Consider the following 16467-nt stretch of genomic DNA (forward strand, 5'->3'; position numbering starts at 1 on the left):
CAAGAAAGGACTTAGCAACCCAGCTTCAAGGAATGTGGTTAGCTGATAACCTCCAGCTGTTAGTGCTTTCAGGGCCTGCCTCAGTTTTGGAGCTGAGATCAGTTTTCTCTGGAAGTCCCCAGCCAATGGCTGAGCAAGGTGGTAGTATAAAGGCCTGGCCATTTCTACCCAACATGGCACTCCTCTAGTGGACAGTGTTTGCTTTAGAACCCCTCACTGGCCTGGTAGAGACTTAGTCAAAACTGTACAACAGTCTGAAGGCTCTCCTGCCCAATCTTGCTTTCTCTCCTTTTCCTTTCCACGTGTTACTCCTCAATAAGCCTTAATATGTGAAGCATATGAAGGGGACTTGAACTCATGACCCCGAGATTAAGAGTTATATGCTCTACAGACACAGCCAGCCAGATGCCCCAGGCATAAGCTATTTTTTACCATCCCGTAATGGTGGAAATGTGACACTACACATCTGTCAAAACCCATAGAATTTTACAGCACAAGAAGTGAACCTTAATGTATATACATTAAAGAAAAATCACTCGGGAGGTCAGGGGATCCCAGAATGGCATGCCGACTGATAGAACAATCTAACTGTATAACAAATATATGAAACATCTTTACTTGAAGACGTTGAAGGGGGAAAGGTGCTGACCTAAGTAACTTTGAAAACGAGTGGAGTAAGACTAACAGCCAAATGAACTATACATAAGCACTGTATTCTGACTGATAAAGTTGTTTCCCATGAGAGCACATGTTAACAATTCTAATACCACTCTACATGTATATTACAATTGAACAATGAGGCAAGTGGATGGCAGATGGTGGGAGCCAGTCTTTTCTGTTGAAGTAGGAAGTTACAGGTAAGCAAAGGGAGGTCTACAAAGAGCCATGTAATAATAGATTAGAATTGGAGACTTCAGTATGAATCCATGTTTTGTTCCATATAGATTTAGATGGTTACATACAGAAATATTAATAACTATATTTACATACACAAGTTAGTATACACACACATATCTTCTTGTTCTATCAGCCGAGAGGGCATGAAAGCAATGTCACCTCTGTAGTGACAAGCATACACAGCACCCAGATCTTGGTTTTCAATTCCATTCTCTAATAAAAGGAACCTATTGGGCTATTTGGAGAAATGGTTGATTCCAGGACAAGATGATCCTGGAACACGTTATAGTGCCAGAAAGTAAAGAAGTGCTCAAGAAACAAACAAACACAACACCAAAACCCATGTTGACAGAGCTGTACCAAATGGACACAGAACCCAACTGAAAGAGTTCCCAATGGCCAAAGCTGGAACAGGTTGAGAAATGAAATTAAGAAATGAGTGTTGGATTATAATGTTAAGTATGAAATAATTATGTGTAAGTTTCTGCAATATAAATAAATGATTTAACAAATAAATAAGTAAAGAGACAAATGTTCCATGAAGAAAAATTCCAAATAACTTATTTTTTTAAAATATTTTTAATGTTTTATTTATTTCTAGGAGAGAGAGAGACAGCGTGAGCAGGGGAGGGTCAGAGAGAGAGGGAGTCACAGACTGAAACAGGCTCCAGGTTCTGAGCTGGCAGTCAGTACAGAGTCCGACGCGGGGCTCGAACCCACGAACCGCGAGATCGTGACCTAAGCGAAAGTCGGACGCTTAACCGACTAAGCCACCCAGGCGCCCCCCAAATAACTTATGTAGATACTCCAGTCTCAATGAAGTAATGCTTAACTCCCCACTCCTGAAGCATGGACTGCACATAATGACTTCCTTCCAAAGAGTACAATATAGAAAGAGGAAAAAAAGAGCAACTTTACAGTGGAGAAATCTGACAAACACTGCTTCAGCCACGTGATCAAAATTAACATCAATAGTGATAAGTCATGTTAACAGTATGTACCCATGATATGATGCAAGGAAATGGTGCTTTACTTCTGGTGTCTTCCTTCTAAAAACCCACAACCACAGTGTAATCATGAGAACAACATAAGACAAATTCCAGTTGAGATATTCTACAAAATACTGGATCAGTGGTCCTCAAAGCGTTCTGGGTTGTCAAAAACAAGGAAAGTCGGAGAAACTGTCAAACCAAAAGTAACCAGAGGAGTTATAACTATAACTACTGAATCCAATATGGCACCTGGATGGGACCTTGGAACAGAAAGTGGACATTGAGCAAGAAGTAAAGAAATCTAAATAAAACATGAACTTGAATTAATAATTATGTATCAATGCTGGTTCCTTAATTGTGTCATGTGTTCCACACAAATGTTAAATGTTAATTACAGGGGATTCTGGATGTGAATTATATTGGAATATTCTATACTCTCTGCACAATTCTTTTGTAAATCTAAAGCTGTTGTAAAATGAAAAGGTTATTTTCAAAAATACTCCCTTATATTGTTAAAATCAACTTTCTTATAGTTAGCTGATGTCTCCCTGCCGAGAATCTTTACCATCTTGAGTGATATTTGATGATCCTCTGCCTAGATCCCTCCTGCCCTAGACCTTCATGTGACTGCCTTTGTTATCATTCAGGAGTCATCTCAAGCATCACCACCTCCATGAGGGTGCTCCTAATTACCCAGTCTGAAGAAACATCTCCCAGTCTCCACCCCTATCACCTTGTCTTGGTTTTCTTCCTCCTTTTTTTTTTTTTTTTTTTACTTTTTTAACATTTATTTGTGTGAGAGAGAGAGATAGAGACACAGAGAGACAGAGTGTGAGTGGGGAGGGGCAGAGAGAGAGGGAGACACAGAACCTGAGGTAGTGTCCAGGCTCTTGAGTTGTCAGCACAGAGCCTGGTGTGGGGCTCAAACTCACGAATTGGGAGATCGTGTCCTGAGCCAAAGTCAGGTGCTTAACCAACTGAGCCACCTAGGTGCCCCGACTTGTTTTTCTTATGAGGTTATTTTTATTTTATGTATTTTCTCATAACCACCTTTACCCATGAGACCCAAGACCTCATTATTTTTGCCCACAGCAACCTTAGCAAATATCTAGAAAAAAGTCCGGGAGTGCAGTGAACACTCAAAAAGATTTATTAGTTGAATAAACAAATAGAAAAATTAGTCTACTTTCTTCTGCATGATCATTCTTCAAACATATGGACTCGTATCCCTCCAAGTTTTCATTACTTCAAGCTGGAAACCTCTAGATCCTTCACTTGGTTTTCACTTGACATAGGCACCTGGTACTGGTAATGGATGATGATACAGTAGTAATAAAATTATTTATTTATTTATTTAGTACTTTATCATATGCTGTGCACTATGGTAAGTAAGCACTTTTAAAACAGCTTCTCTTTTAGCCACACAAAATTTATGCTCTCTAAGTCAGGCATTGTTGGATGCTTTCTGGAATGTCATTATCCCCCTTAAAGAATGGCCCTACATGGAGGAGGGCACTTGTGGGGATGAGCGCTGGGTGTTATATGGAAACCAACTTGACAAAAAACTATTGAAAAAAAAAGAATGGCCCTAGATCTGGACTCTACTGACTAGGTGCATTGTGGAGAGAGGAGCTATCATCCTCTCCGATGTCTTTGTCTATCAACATGACCTATTTGGGGGATAGGTTTGCTTAAGCAGCGGTGAAGCCATGCTTTTACTGTTGTCCTCTAGCCAGTGATCATCACGCTGGTCTGTGATGAGTGAAGGAGCTCATAGCAGACTGTAAACCAAGCACATCGTTCAAGTACACCGTTTAGTTCAGCTGGCTTGTTTTCACAGCAAGGTCTTCTCGATGCAGGAAGCTGTTTGTTAGTTTATATTCTAATATCAGCTCTTCATCTTGTTGTGGACTGGCACTCTGAGAAGCACTGATCTAAGCATTGTTTTCTTATTCTGTGTTGTAACAGACTCAATATCTAGTGCATTCCTGCTGCCTACCAACTTCTAGCAAATGGAACTACTCAAGGTAGAAATCCCACAAAGAATACTCAAAGATTGTCCAAAAGGAGAGCATTTGGTGAGAAGGTGTGAGAAGGGTGGGAAGAATATGAAAGGGTGGCATAGTGGAGAAGTCCTTAGACTGAGTCTATTTTAGTCCTGGATCTGCCATTCGCCAGCTGTGGGTAGGGAAATTCCCCTCTCCAGGTCTCATTTTCCTCATCTGTAACAGAATGTGATGGAGTCAGGTAATTTCTTTCCGTTTTTGTGCTCTAGGTTTTAACTGCTTGAGCCAAATGATTTCCACACATGAAATGTCCCTAGGCTATGCCTTTCCACAACTTTTGTGTCACCGTCACATCTACCACCATTTTGTTTCCCCACAATGTTTGCCTGGTGACTGAACAACTGGCTTCAGAAAGGGAATGTCACAATAATATCCAGGCCCAAAGATAAGAGATTGCGAGTCTAGAGGCTGAAAGACATCTTCAGCAATATGTGTCTCCCAATGACTGAGCAATGCTTTTGTCAAACAGGGGTATCAATAAATGTGTGCCATTAAAATTGTTCCGGAGTTTTCTAGTACTGCATGAGGGCTTGGAAGTTACCACTCTGTCCTAACAACAAGTAAAAAGCTGAACAGACTGAAAAACCAACAGTTCTTTGATCTGTAAGAAAGGGAAGGACATAGGACAAACCACTGCACCCAAGATTGGAGAGGAAGACAGGCGAGTACAGAAAGTCATTGCTTACCAGAGCAGACATTCATAAGCAGAACCACTATGGAAACCACTTGGATATTGACAAATTGATTCTAAAATGTATATGGAGAGGCAAAAGACCCAGAATAGCCAACAGGATTTTGAAGAAAAGGAACAAAGTTGTATGACTGGCACTATTCGACTTCAAGACTTACTGTAAAGCTACAGTACTCAAAGACAGTGTGGTATTGGTGAAAGAAAAGACAAATAAATTAATGGAACAGAAGAGAGTGCACAGAAATAGACCCACACACATATAGTCAAAGAAGCAAAGGTAAGACAATGGGCAAAGATAGTTTTTCCAACAAATGGTGTTGGGACAACTGGACTTTACACCCTTAATAAAACTAACTCAAAATGGATCACAGACCTAAATGTGAAATGCAAAACTATAAAACTTCTCAAAAATAATACAGGAGAAAATATGGATGACTTTGAGTGTGGAGATAACTTTTTTAAAAAAATTTTAATGTTTTATTTATTTCTGAGAGAGAGAGAGACAGGATGAGCAGGGGAGGGTCAGAGAGAGAGGGAGACACAGAATCTGAAACAGGCTTCAGACTCTGAGCTGTCAGCACAGAGCCCGACACTGAGCTCCAACCCACGAACCGTGAGACCATGACCTGAGCTGAAGTTGGACACTTAATCAACTGAGCCACCCAGGCGCCCCTGGAGATAACTTTTTGATACAACAACACCAAAGACACAATGAATGAAAGAAATTATTAATAACCTGGACTCATTAAAAGTAAAAATTTTCTGCTCCATTGAAAGACACTGTCAAGAGGATGAGAAGATAAGCCACAGACTGAGACAAAATATATGCAAAGGACAGAGCTGATAAAGTTCATTATCTAAAATTTATGAAAAAACTCTTAAAACTCAACAATAAAGAAACAAGTTGATTAAAAAAATGGGCCAAAGACCATAACAAACATTTCAATAAAGAAGCTACACAGATGGCAAGTAAGCATTTGAAAAGTTGCTCCACAGATAAATGTCATATGCTTTCACTCATATGTGGAATTTAAGAAACAAACATGAGAACATGTTCATTCAAGATGAACATAGGGGGAGGGAAGCAAATATAAGATAAAAACCAAATAAGATATGGTTGGAGACAAACCACAAGAGACTCTTAAATACAGGGAACAAACTGAGGGTTGCTGAAGGGGTGTTGGGCTAAATGGGGGATGGACATTAAGGAGCTCACTTGCTGGGATGAGCCCTGGGTATTATATGTAAGTGATGAATCACTAAATTCTATTCCTGAAATCATTATTACTATATATTAACTAACTTGGATTTACATTAAAAAAAATAGAATAGAAAAAAAAAGATACTCCACCTCATATGTCACCAGAGAAATGCAAATTGAAACAGTGAGATACCACTACACACCTTTTAGAATGGTCAAAATCTGGAATACTGACCACACCAAATGCTAGTGAAGATGTGGAGCAAAAGGAACTCTCATACGTTGCTGGAGGGAATGCAATATAGTATAGTGCAAGACAGTTTGGCAATTTCTTATAAAACTAAGCACACCTTTACCATACAATCCAGCAATTTCAGTCCTTGGTATTAATCCAATGGAGTGGAAAACTTATGTCCATACAAAAATGCACACAGATGTTTACAGCCTTTTTATTCATAATTGCCAAAGCCTGGAAGCAACCAAGATGTCCTTCAGTGGGTGAAAGAATAAATACATTGTGGTAATCCAGATAATGGAATATTATTCATTATTCAAATTATTCAATATTATTCAAAATTATTCAACATTATTCAAAAATAAATGAGCTATCACACCCTGAAAAGACACAGAGGGAACTTAAATGCATATTACTAAGTGAAAGAAGCCAATGACAAGGCTACATACTGTGTAATCCTAACTACGGGACATTCTGGAATAGGCAAAACTATGGAGACAGTAAAAAGATCAGTGATTGGTTGCCAGTGTAGGGGGATGTGGACAAGACGAACAGGCATAGCACAGAGGATTTTTAGGGCAGTGAACACACCCTCTATGAGATTATAATGATGGGTACAGATCATTATACATTTGTCCAAATCCCCAGAATGTACAACACCAAGAGGGAACCATGAGGTAAACTATGGGCTTCATGTGATTATGATGTGTTATTGTAAGTTCATCTTTGGTAAAAATGGACCATTCTGGTGAATGTTGTTGATAATGGGGGAGACTATGCATGTGTGGGGGCAGGAGGCATATAGGAAATCTCTGTTCCTTCCCCTCGATTTTTTTGTAACCTAAAATTGCTCTAAAATAATAAAATCTTTAAAAAATTGTTCTGAAGGACTTCATCTGTGCCTCTATCACTCTCTGTAGTAAGCAGAATAATGACCTAATATAAAGATATCAGGTCCCACTCCCTGGAACCTGTAAATGGGACCTTATTTAGAAAAATGTTATTTTATTTGCAAGTATAATTAAGGATTTTGAAATGGACAGACTACCTTGGATTATCTGGGTGGGCCCTAAATGCAATCACAAGAGTCCTTCTAAAAAAGGGAAGCAGAGGAAGATTTCACACACAGAAGAGGAATAGGACATATGATCATGGAGGAAGATACTGAAGTGATGTGGCCACAAGCTAATGATGAACGGCAGTCACCAGAAACTACTGAAGGAGCGTGGCCCTTCTGATACTTCAGTTTCTGCCCAGGGATACTGATTTTGGACTTCTGGCCTCCAGAACGGTCAAAGAATAAATTTCTGCTGTTTGAAGCCACCACGTATGTGGCCACCTTTTACAGCAGCCATGGGGAACTTCTATACCCTCTTCATAAATTTTACCTTCCTTTCATATAGATTTTTCTTTCTGTAATAAACAAAGCCACCCGCATGTATCAGTCAAGAACCTGGCAGGTAACACTCCCCAATTTGAGAGTTTAATAAGGGACCGTAGGAGCTCCTGGGTGTCTCAGTCGGTTAAGTGTCCGACTCTTGATTTCGGTTCAGGTCATGATCTCATGGTTCAGGAGTTCGAGCCCCATGTTGGGCTCTGCACTGACAGTGCCGAGCCTGCTTGGGATCCTCTCTCTCTCTTCTCTCTCTCTCTCTGCCCCTCCCCTGCTCGTGCACACTCGCACGCTCTCTCTCTCAAAATAAATAAACTAAAAAAAAAAAAAGGACTGTATACAAAGGTCTGAGTAGAGTGTGAGAGATCTCAAGAGAGTATAGTTTCACAGAACAAAACAATGAGGGAGACGCCAGTACCACCCCAAGCCTAAAGGACTAGGGGGACAGAGCTGAGGGCTGATAGGGGCTGTGGCCTTTGGTGAGGGGACACAGTTGACCCGCAGCGATGCAGCAGCAAACAGGCAGAGGAATAAGCACCTCATATCACTCTCTTTTCTTCCTCTGATCTCATACCAGTGGCCTCTGTTGCCTGCACCTAACTGGAAGGGAGCTAGTCACGTCAGCCCTCTGCACACAGAGAAGAGTGGAGAAGAGTGGAGAGTGGATTTATAAGGGCAAATGGAAATATCTGGCACCCCCATAACGTTCATGCCTTCTCAAGACCATCCCCTTAACAGACTGGTTCTGTGAGGGGCCTGTGGGCTCTAGCTCTGTGGCTTTGGGCAAGTCACTACTTCCCCAGGCTTCCTTCTCTTCATCCACAAAATGAAGGATTTAGACTAGTAGGTCTCTAAGATCCCTTTCAGCTCCGATGCTCTGGATTCTAGAAGCAGACTAAACCCTTAGCAGGCTAACGCTGACACGTGCCTAGAGTCCTGACAGCTGTTTACTTCCTCGGATATAAGCAGGCCCCTCTTTTCCATGACGCAGCTCCGCATCTATGCAAGCACGTGCGGGGCACGCCGGTTACAGAGCCGCTCGGAGGAAAGGAGCAGGCTGTGCTCAATTGCCATGAGCACAGGTCCCGGGCCGGAAGAGGACAGCCAACTGCACGCGGTCAGGAGGCAGGGCAGACGGGCAAGCCACTCACCCGATGGCCGGGACACGGTCAGCAGGCACGTGTGCTTGTTCTTCCAGAAAACTCCAGGGGGCCTCGGCAGCTGGTGCAGCCCTCGGCCGGCCCGGCAATTCCCCTGGCAGCCCCAGCACGGGGCGGCTGCCAGCAACCGCACACATGGTAATAATTAGCCAGAGAGTCAAACTACGGAAAGTTCCAAGGGTCCAGGAGGCCCCACGTTGAACAAGGAACGTACACCACGCTCTCCCGGCTGCCTTGAGATGTTTTGTTCTCTATTATGTCTGCTTTGCCAACTACCCCTGTCTGCTTCCGTCTCTTTGGAACCTTTTGGAAAAGGAGGATGAGGCCAAGGAAGAGAACATCTTCGTTAGCCTTCCAGGCCAGCAAGTGTAGGAAGTGTAAACTACCCTCCCGCCCCCAGCCCCATGCACCTTGGGTGGCCTGGGACAAAGGGCACCTTTCCTGCCTTCCCCTAACCCCACCCATAGTCATTAACTAGAACCTTCCATGACTCCTGATGGTCCCCACATGAGCACTGGTTTATAGTGTGTGATTTGGGGGTGGAGGGCCTAACAAGGACCTATATCCCCAAATCCTTTTTCTTTAATGTTTATTTTTGAGAGAGAGCAAGCATGCATGAGCGGGGGAGGGGCAGAGAGAGACGCACACAGAATCTGAAACAGGCTCCAGGCTCTGAGCTGTCAGCATAGAGCCTGACACGGGGCTAGAACCCGTGAACTGCAAGATCATGCCCTGAGCCAAGGGCAGACGCTTAATCAACTGAGCCACCCAGACACCCCTATATCCCCAAATCCTTAAAAATCCTCCCCAAACTGCTAACTCCTGAATTCCATTATCACCTTGTTTCCAGCAAAACAATCTGATTCTTCCTGCACACGCGCCCACACTCGGGAAGTGTGTGCTTTAATGTTGTCTGGTGAGTTAAGGGCCGGAAGGGCTTACTGGAGGTGAGGAAGGAAGAGGAGTCTGTGTGTGAGAGATGTTAAGTGGCAGTGGGGCCGCCAGGAAAGATGAAAGGACACAGAGAGAGAGGGACCTGGGCACTGGGGAGCGGCATCACCATGTCACCCTGCGTCTAGAGCTGTCTGCGTTGGGCTGGTGCTATAGATGTTTTGTGAGAATTCGGATAAGCAGCTTCTCTATCAAGAACACATGAGGGGAGCCTGGGTGGCTCAGTTGGTTAGGCATCCGACTTCGGCTCAGGGCATGATCTCCTGGTTTGCGGCTTCGAGCCCCACGTCGGGTTCTGTGCTGACAGCTCAGACCCTGGAGCCTGTTTCCGATTCTGTGTCTCCCTCTCTCTCTGCCCCTCCCCCACTCATACTCTGTCTCTCTCTGTCTCAAAATTAAATAATGCCCCCCCCCCCCAAATTAAGGAACACACGAGAAGCTTGCACTGTGGCCCTCAGACCCTCAGAAAGGAGCCGCCTTTCTAGTGATGGAGCAGATAACCATCATGGAATGTGGTTGGAGGTGCCTGGGGGTCTCCCTCCTCCAAAATGTTTCTCCTCCTCACTGCCAGGTGAGATCTAAGTCTCCCTCTAGAGCTGAACCTGCATATCAATTCATTTGTTAATCACTTTCCAGTGGTTTGCTGAAAGTCAAGCACTGGTCAAAGGGGGTTCTGACGGACAAGGAAAAGGATTAATTTTAGATACAGGATCCTGAGGGTATGAGGTGCAAAGCAGGGCTCAAAGGGAGGCTGCAGCTGGGACCTTCTCTGTCTTGCAGAAAGTGACAGAGATCCTTGCAAAAAAGGAGGGAGGAGGGGCACCTGGGTGGCTCAGTCAGTTAAATGTCCAACTCTTGATTTCTGCTCAGGTCATGATCTCATGGGTTTGTGGGTTCAAACCCCGCATCAGGGTCTGCACAGTGCAGAGCCTGTCTGGGATTCTCCCTCTCCTTCTCTCTGCCCCTCCCTCGCTCGCTTGCCCCCCTCCCTCTCAAAATAAATTAATTAATTAACTTAAAAAATTGAAAAGAAAAGGAAGGAGGAATCCCTGGGCACAGGGTCTCTGGGAGAGCATGGAGGCAGGTTCAGGTAGCATCCTGTTTGCCGCGCGCTGCCTGACAGTGTGCTTGCTTAGATGCAACTACTAATTAGTAGTTGGAATTACTCAGTGCACCCACCTCCCCATCCCCTCCTGCCTTTGCACCTTCTGACCCCTGTTCCCAAAATGCCTAAATGCCGTGGGTGTAACTGCTCCCTCCATCCTCTTCCTAACAGCACTCTTCAAGCAGACAGAAATGGTCTAAATCAGGGAAGGTTAGATCCACTAGAACCAAGCTGTAAGATTTAAGCACCCATGAGCAAACCAGACAATCCTGAGTTAGTGCCAACCCTAACACTTACCAGCTGTGTGTGTGTTTATGCATGTTGTTTCCTCCTCTAAACTTTGCATTCCTCATTTGTAAACTGAGGACAACACAAGTAGTACCTTGATACGCAGTTCTGAGGATTAAGCAAATGAGAAAATGCATATGAAACACTTGGCACGATGCCTGGCTCATAGTAAGTGCTCAATAAATATCAATTATTAATTCATATCTTGCCTACTTTTCCTTCCAGTAAAGGTTGGCAAACTGAGGCACATAGCTTTCAAAATCATTGCAAATTTAATCTAGACTAAGGCTCTGCGCTGATTTGCTCTTTGAAAAAGCCACAAAATTCTTTTGTAATTCATGATCTCTTTACTGGGTTTTCTATCTGCTATATTTAGCTCTTAAATTTTATATCTCAGCTTGTAATCCTGAAGCCATTCTTCTAAAAATACAAGTGGTTCAGCCATTGGCATTTGCTCACTGAAAACACAAGCAATTTTTTTTTTCAAAATAACAATAGGTCAGGGGTGGGCCTAATTACCATTACTTCAAAGATAAATAAATTATACTTATTTAATCAAAGTATCCAATTTGGAAAGGCCAACCCTAAAGACTAGTTACTTTAGTTCTATCTCTTTAATCTCTGGGAGAACATCTTGGTTCTTTCTCATAAATCCTAAACTGGGACGCTGCTCCTTTCTGGCTGGGGTCCAGAAATAACCCTCTCCCCCCAGCTCACAGTTGAAATTGTTAGTGTCCATTTTATAGCCTCAAATACCAGATACTTATTTCCAGATGGCCACCCAGCTACCTAAAGTTAATCCAACAACCTCTTTTATACATAATAACATATTTACTGAGTGCTTCCTCTGTGCCAGACACAGTGCTAAATACTTTACGTGGACTAAATCATTTAGTCATAATAATATCTCTATGGAATTGATACTGGTATTATCGTCCCTCTGCATGGGATATCATTATTTTGATAATTTGTCTAAGATGACTTAACTAAAAATGGTTGTACTGGGATTTGAACCCAAGGAGTCTGGGTCCAGAGCTGCTCTTTCCCACTAAACCACACCACCTCCGAGGGAAGAAGTCAAGTTTATCAGGGATAGAGCTTAAACAAAAATCCTGATTCTGCTTTTTCACAGAAGCACCCTTCCTTCCATGGAACATTCTGTCCTGGCCCTGTCACTCTGTTCCTCCCAGCATATTTTCTGGGGCATCCTTTGCCAAAAATATGAACAAAACAAACAACAATATCCCTCTTACTTCTATCAAACAGGCTGCAAAAATATTCAAGGCAGCGTGGCTCAGACTTGGAAGATGGGGCTCCAAATCCACCATCAGCATTAACTGGCTGGGTGCCCTTGTGCAAGTCACTTTATGTCTCTACCTTTAGATCCCCCATCAAGAGAGTGAGGAACATCCCCAACTGCCTAACTGGGGGGGCTTTTGTGGGGATTACCTGAGCTGATCTGTGTAACGTGCTTAGGATAGTACTGGGCTCAGTAAGTAAGCTGTCATCACTAAGAGAGATTAAGAACACTATTATCATTATTGATCATGAAGTCCATAACTGCGAAGAGTTGAGAAGGACACATTCAGAAAAAGAGAGGCCAGGCTGTAATATAAGCTTGCCTGTCCCTGCACACGAGCATGGGCGCCTGAGACGGAAGAGCTCACCTCCAGACCTGGCTGGCACATTCCTCCACTGGGTGCCCCGGGGCAGGAGATGATCACTAAGTCAGAGGCAGAGGGGAGGGCCAAGTGAGAGCTTGGACAGGGAAGCTAGAAATTCTTCCGTGAATCAACTCCATCCCACAAGCAGTCATTTTCAGCCCAGACATATTACTTGTTCCAGGTTAACAGTTCTGAAAATTGTTCTCGAAACTTTACTTCAGCTGGGCACCCCAACACACAAGTCCATAATGGTGGAGGTGCTTTGTTGGAAGTCAGAAGAGGAAACTCCTGAACTCCTCCCCCAAAGGGACCCTGGGGCCCTTCTAAAAGGCAATCATATCCTCAGACCACAGTTTGAGAGGCATTAAAAAAATTTTTTTTGGTGTTTTGTTTTTATTTTTGAGAGACAGAGACAGAGTGTGAGTGGGCAAAGGGCAGAGAGCAAGGGAGACACAGAACCCAAAGTAGGCTCCAGGCTCTGAGCTGTCAGCACAAAGCCTGACGCGGGGCTCGAACTCATGAATCATGAGATCATGAGCTGAGATGGAGTTGGACGCTTAACCAACTGAGCCACCCAGATGCCCCGAGAAGCTTTTTTAAAGAGAACCAAATAGACATACTACATGAACCCTGCCCTTACAGAGCTTGGAGTCCAGGGAGCTGGCAGCTACAGTCTATACTGGCTGGCAAGTAAAGTCCAGTGTCCCTCATGGAAGGTACAAAGCCTCACAAGACACCCTTGGTGTCTCCTACAGAATCCTGAGGCTTTTCAGTTGCAAGAGATTCTTCTACATTTATACCGCACACTACAGGGGCTGGGAAGGGCTCGCTTGCATTGTTCACTTGCTTCAGTAAAATCATCTTTTAAATCTATTTTACCCCTCACAACACCCCTGTGAGGTGGGGGTTATTACTATACCATTTTACAGATGAGGGACCTGAGGCTGAGGGCAGTGAACTTGTCCAAAGCCACCCAGCAAGGCAACGCGGGAACCAAGATTCAATTCCCCACCTTCCTGGTTTCAGAGCACGGGCCGGTACCCCAGTGCAGATCCCACCTCTGCCATGGACTGCTTGCTCTCCAAGCTTCAGTGTCCTCATCTGTACGTTAGGATGACTGCAGTGACACCTACCACCCTTAGAATGGTGCCTGGCACATAACCAGCGCTCAGCAACAGTTAGTTGCTGTCTTTGGATCCCCAGCTGATCAGTTACGACTAGTCTGTTCAATTCTCGCTCTCATTTATGCAGCCTGTCAGGGAAGAGTGCAAGGCAGTGTGTGTGGGTCAGCAGCAATGCGTGCGGGACAGAGAAGTAAAAGCCATACGAGTTCAAAGAAAGGGCATTGGAAATGCTTCATTTATGACTGCTTCATACATTTTTGAGTACGCCTTGTGCAGAAGCCATGCTGAGCTCTCCCTGTCAGTCCCATGTCGGCACGTGTGGGGCCAAGGCTAGCTTTCGGCGACTGACCGCCAGGAGCATGTCCCTGACAGAGCCAAGGGCCCCACGCAGCCTTCCAGGTGGACAGGTGACCTCTGCCATGGTCATCTGGGTCTCATACCACACCTGGGTGACCCATAAACGCACAGCACTGGTGCTCAAAGGACCCTAGGGGCCTGTGCCACATCCCCACGCCTGGAGAAACAGCTGTGGAGTGCACCCATGGTGGGGGTTGGGGAAGAGGAAGGAGACAGCACTGGCAGAGCACAGGGTCAAGGTCATGGGTGCCGGCTGTGCCCCCGTTCACCACAGTGAAAATGCCTCTCAATCTATTCAGAGCTGAAGGTATGTATGAATGTTCCTTGACATTCCAGGGACAGGAAGGAAGGAAGGAAGGAAGGAAGGAAGGAAGGAAGGAAGGAAGGAAGGAAGGAGGGAGGGAGGGAGAGAGACAGAGAGAGAGAGAGAGAGAGAGAGGAGAAGGGAAAAGGAAGGGAAGGGAAGAGAAGGGACGGAAAACTGCAAAACCAGAGAAATCAAGGGAGCCTCAGAATTCTGCCACAGTGCGTTCCATACCAGAAATCAAGCAAAACGTGTGCTTCTAGAAACCCAATAATTGAAGTTCAACTTGGAAAGAGAGGGAAAGACACGTCTGACCTTATGCTTGTGCGTCCCCCCACCCACCACACACACCCACCAGCAAGAGAACGCCCTCGGCCCAAGACTTAAAGGACAAGCGCCTCTTTGGCTCAATAAATGTCAAAGGATCGCAAGAATGCCCGGTGCCCCCATTCCTACCTCTCCAGCTGGGGTCCCCACGGGCCGTTTCTCTCTCCCTGTTGCACCACCTGCTACTGGGGATCCATCATCCCTGCTTGGGAAGCCGGCGCTGCTGCTCAGGGAGGGGTTCCGCGGAAGGAAGGGGAGGGCAGGCACTGAGATCACCGACGTGGGGAGGGGATGGTCTCCGAACCGACCGAGCACTTGGTCAGAGGGAAAAGGATGTTTTGTAATTTTTGGCTTGAATTTCCAGAGGCAGAACAGGAAATGTCCACTGGGGCTGGGAGGTCCAGGGAGAAATGGGCTGAGTCTCCTTTCGGAGGGGGATTTTCCGTGGGCTCTCAACTGTGCCCTGTCTGGAATTTAAAGCTCCGTCTGAATTCTGGTGCCGTTTCCCCCTTACTCTTTTCTCTAGCACATTTTTTTTTCTTAATGGAACGTCAGCTTCGTTCCTGACATGCTGGAAAAATTTTCCTCTGCCTAAACTTGGCTCAGGAACACTCTCTCCTTGTGAGAGAATTTCTCCTGCTACAAAGTTCAATTCAAAAAAAGAGGGCTATTTGTTTTGCCAACTTTTGTACTAGGGACATTTTTGATGGATTTTTTCCCCCTCTGAACGTCTGGATTTCAAGAAATATACACACCCATATTCCTCTTGACTATTTCCTGCTCCCTTCTAATGGAAAAACAACAACAATAATAACTGGTAAAAGAGTGCGTGGAAAACGTCCTTAAATTGTGGATCTAGGTCAGCCTTTCCTCATCCTCCCACATCTCCACCCACAGTGCAGGGTGCCTGGACTGTGTAAGGAGGGGTAATGCTGGTCTTCAAGGCCCTCTCTTAGTTCTAGATCTTCCTGTGATAGTTACACAGGAATTGGCTACTTTTCCCAAATGGGGTTCAGTTCCAAGTAATAAACTTGCCTCAGAGATGGGGCAAGATTATGGGTGGTGATTCCTGGAGATGGTGGGTGGGGTAATTTAGCTATTGGTAATCGCCTGGAGGGTGGCATGTCTGTGAATTGTCAGATGCCACCGCAAATTGGGAACCTTTACGGTACTTATTGACCCTTGCAATAAAACTCAGTAGTTCTCACCGTGCTAATTGGGGATTTGTTCACAAACAGGAAATGAGAAAGTCCCCTCTGTTCTATTTATTAAAAGGAGGTGAGTAATAAACCAATTAATAGTATAAGCAAGATAAGAACAAATTTTTTTGCCAATTCGTGAAGTTAGAAAATGTCAGATGTTTTAGAAGTCTTCATTTACAAAAACAGTACTGCATACATAATAGGCTGATGCTAACAGAGTTTAGATTTTTGAATTGATATATTGATAACGTATTTGTACCTAGTCAGGAAAGCAAGACTGACATAAGTCATACTTTTTTGTTTCCAGCTTGAGTTTTGTACCTAAACTTGAAAGTAATTGAAATGCATTCATATTCTGAAGTTTACAGATTCTATCTTTTCAGTCTTGGTTTAGTGTGGAAATAATCCCAATCAACAAAATTTAGCCCATCATTAAAAGTATTTAATGAGATGCCCATTTTACTTTTTAACATATTTTAACATAATAGTATGTGTAATAAAAATAGAACT

General features: G+C 44.2%; 1 protein-coding gene across 1 annotated transcript in view; it reads right to left on the reverse strand.

Annotated features, from left to right (window-relative positions):
• TACC1 (transforming acidic coiled-coil containing protein 1) overlaps window positions 1–14984 on the reverse strand; it is a 124410-nt gene extending 109426 nt beyond the window's left edge. Inside the window, exon 1 of the mRNA XM_039242561.1 lies at window positions 14885–14984. The gene's annotated coding sequence lies outside the window, so the exon portion shown is untranslated. The remainder of the gene's footprint in view (window positions 1–14884) is intronic.
• Between the last annotated feature and the right edge of the window lie 1483 nt (window positions 14985–16467).

Source organism: Hyaena hyaena, unplaced genomic scaffold (assembly GCF_003009895.1).
Source record: "Hyaena hyaena isolate Hyena2069 unplaced genomic scaffold, ASM300989v1 scaffold_215, whole genome shotgun sequence".
In the NCBI taxonomy this organism is placed as follows: Eukaryota; Metazoa; Chordata; class Mammalia; order Carnivora; family Hyaenidae; genus Hyaena; species Hyaena hyaena.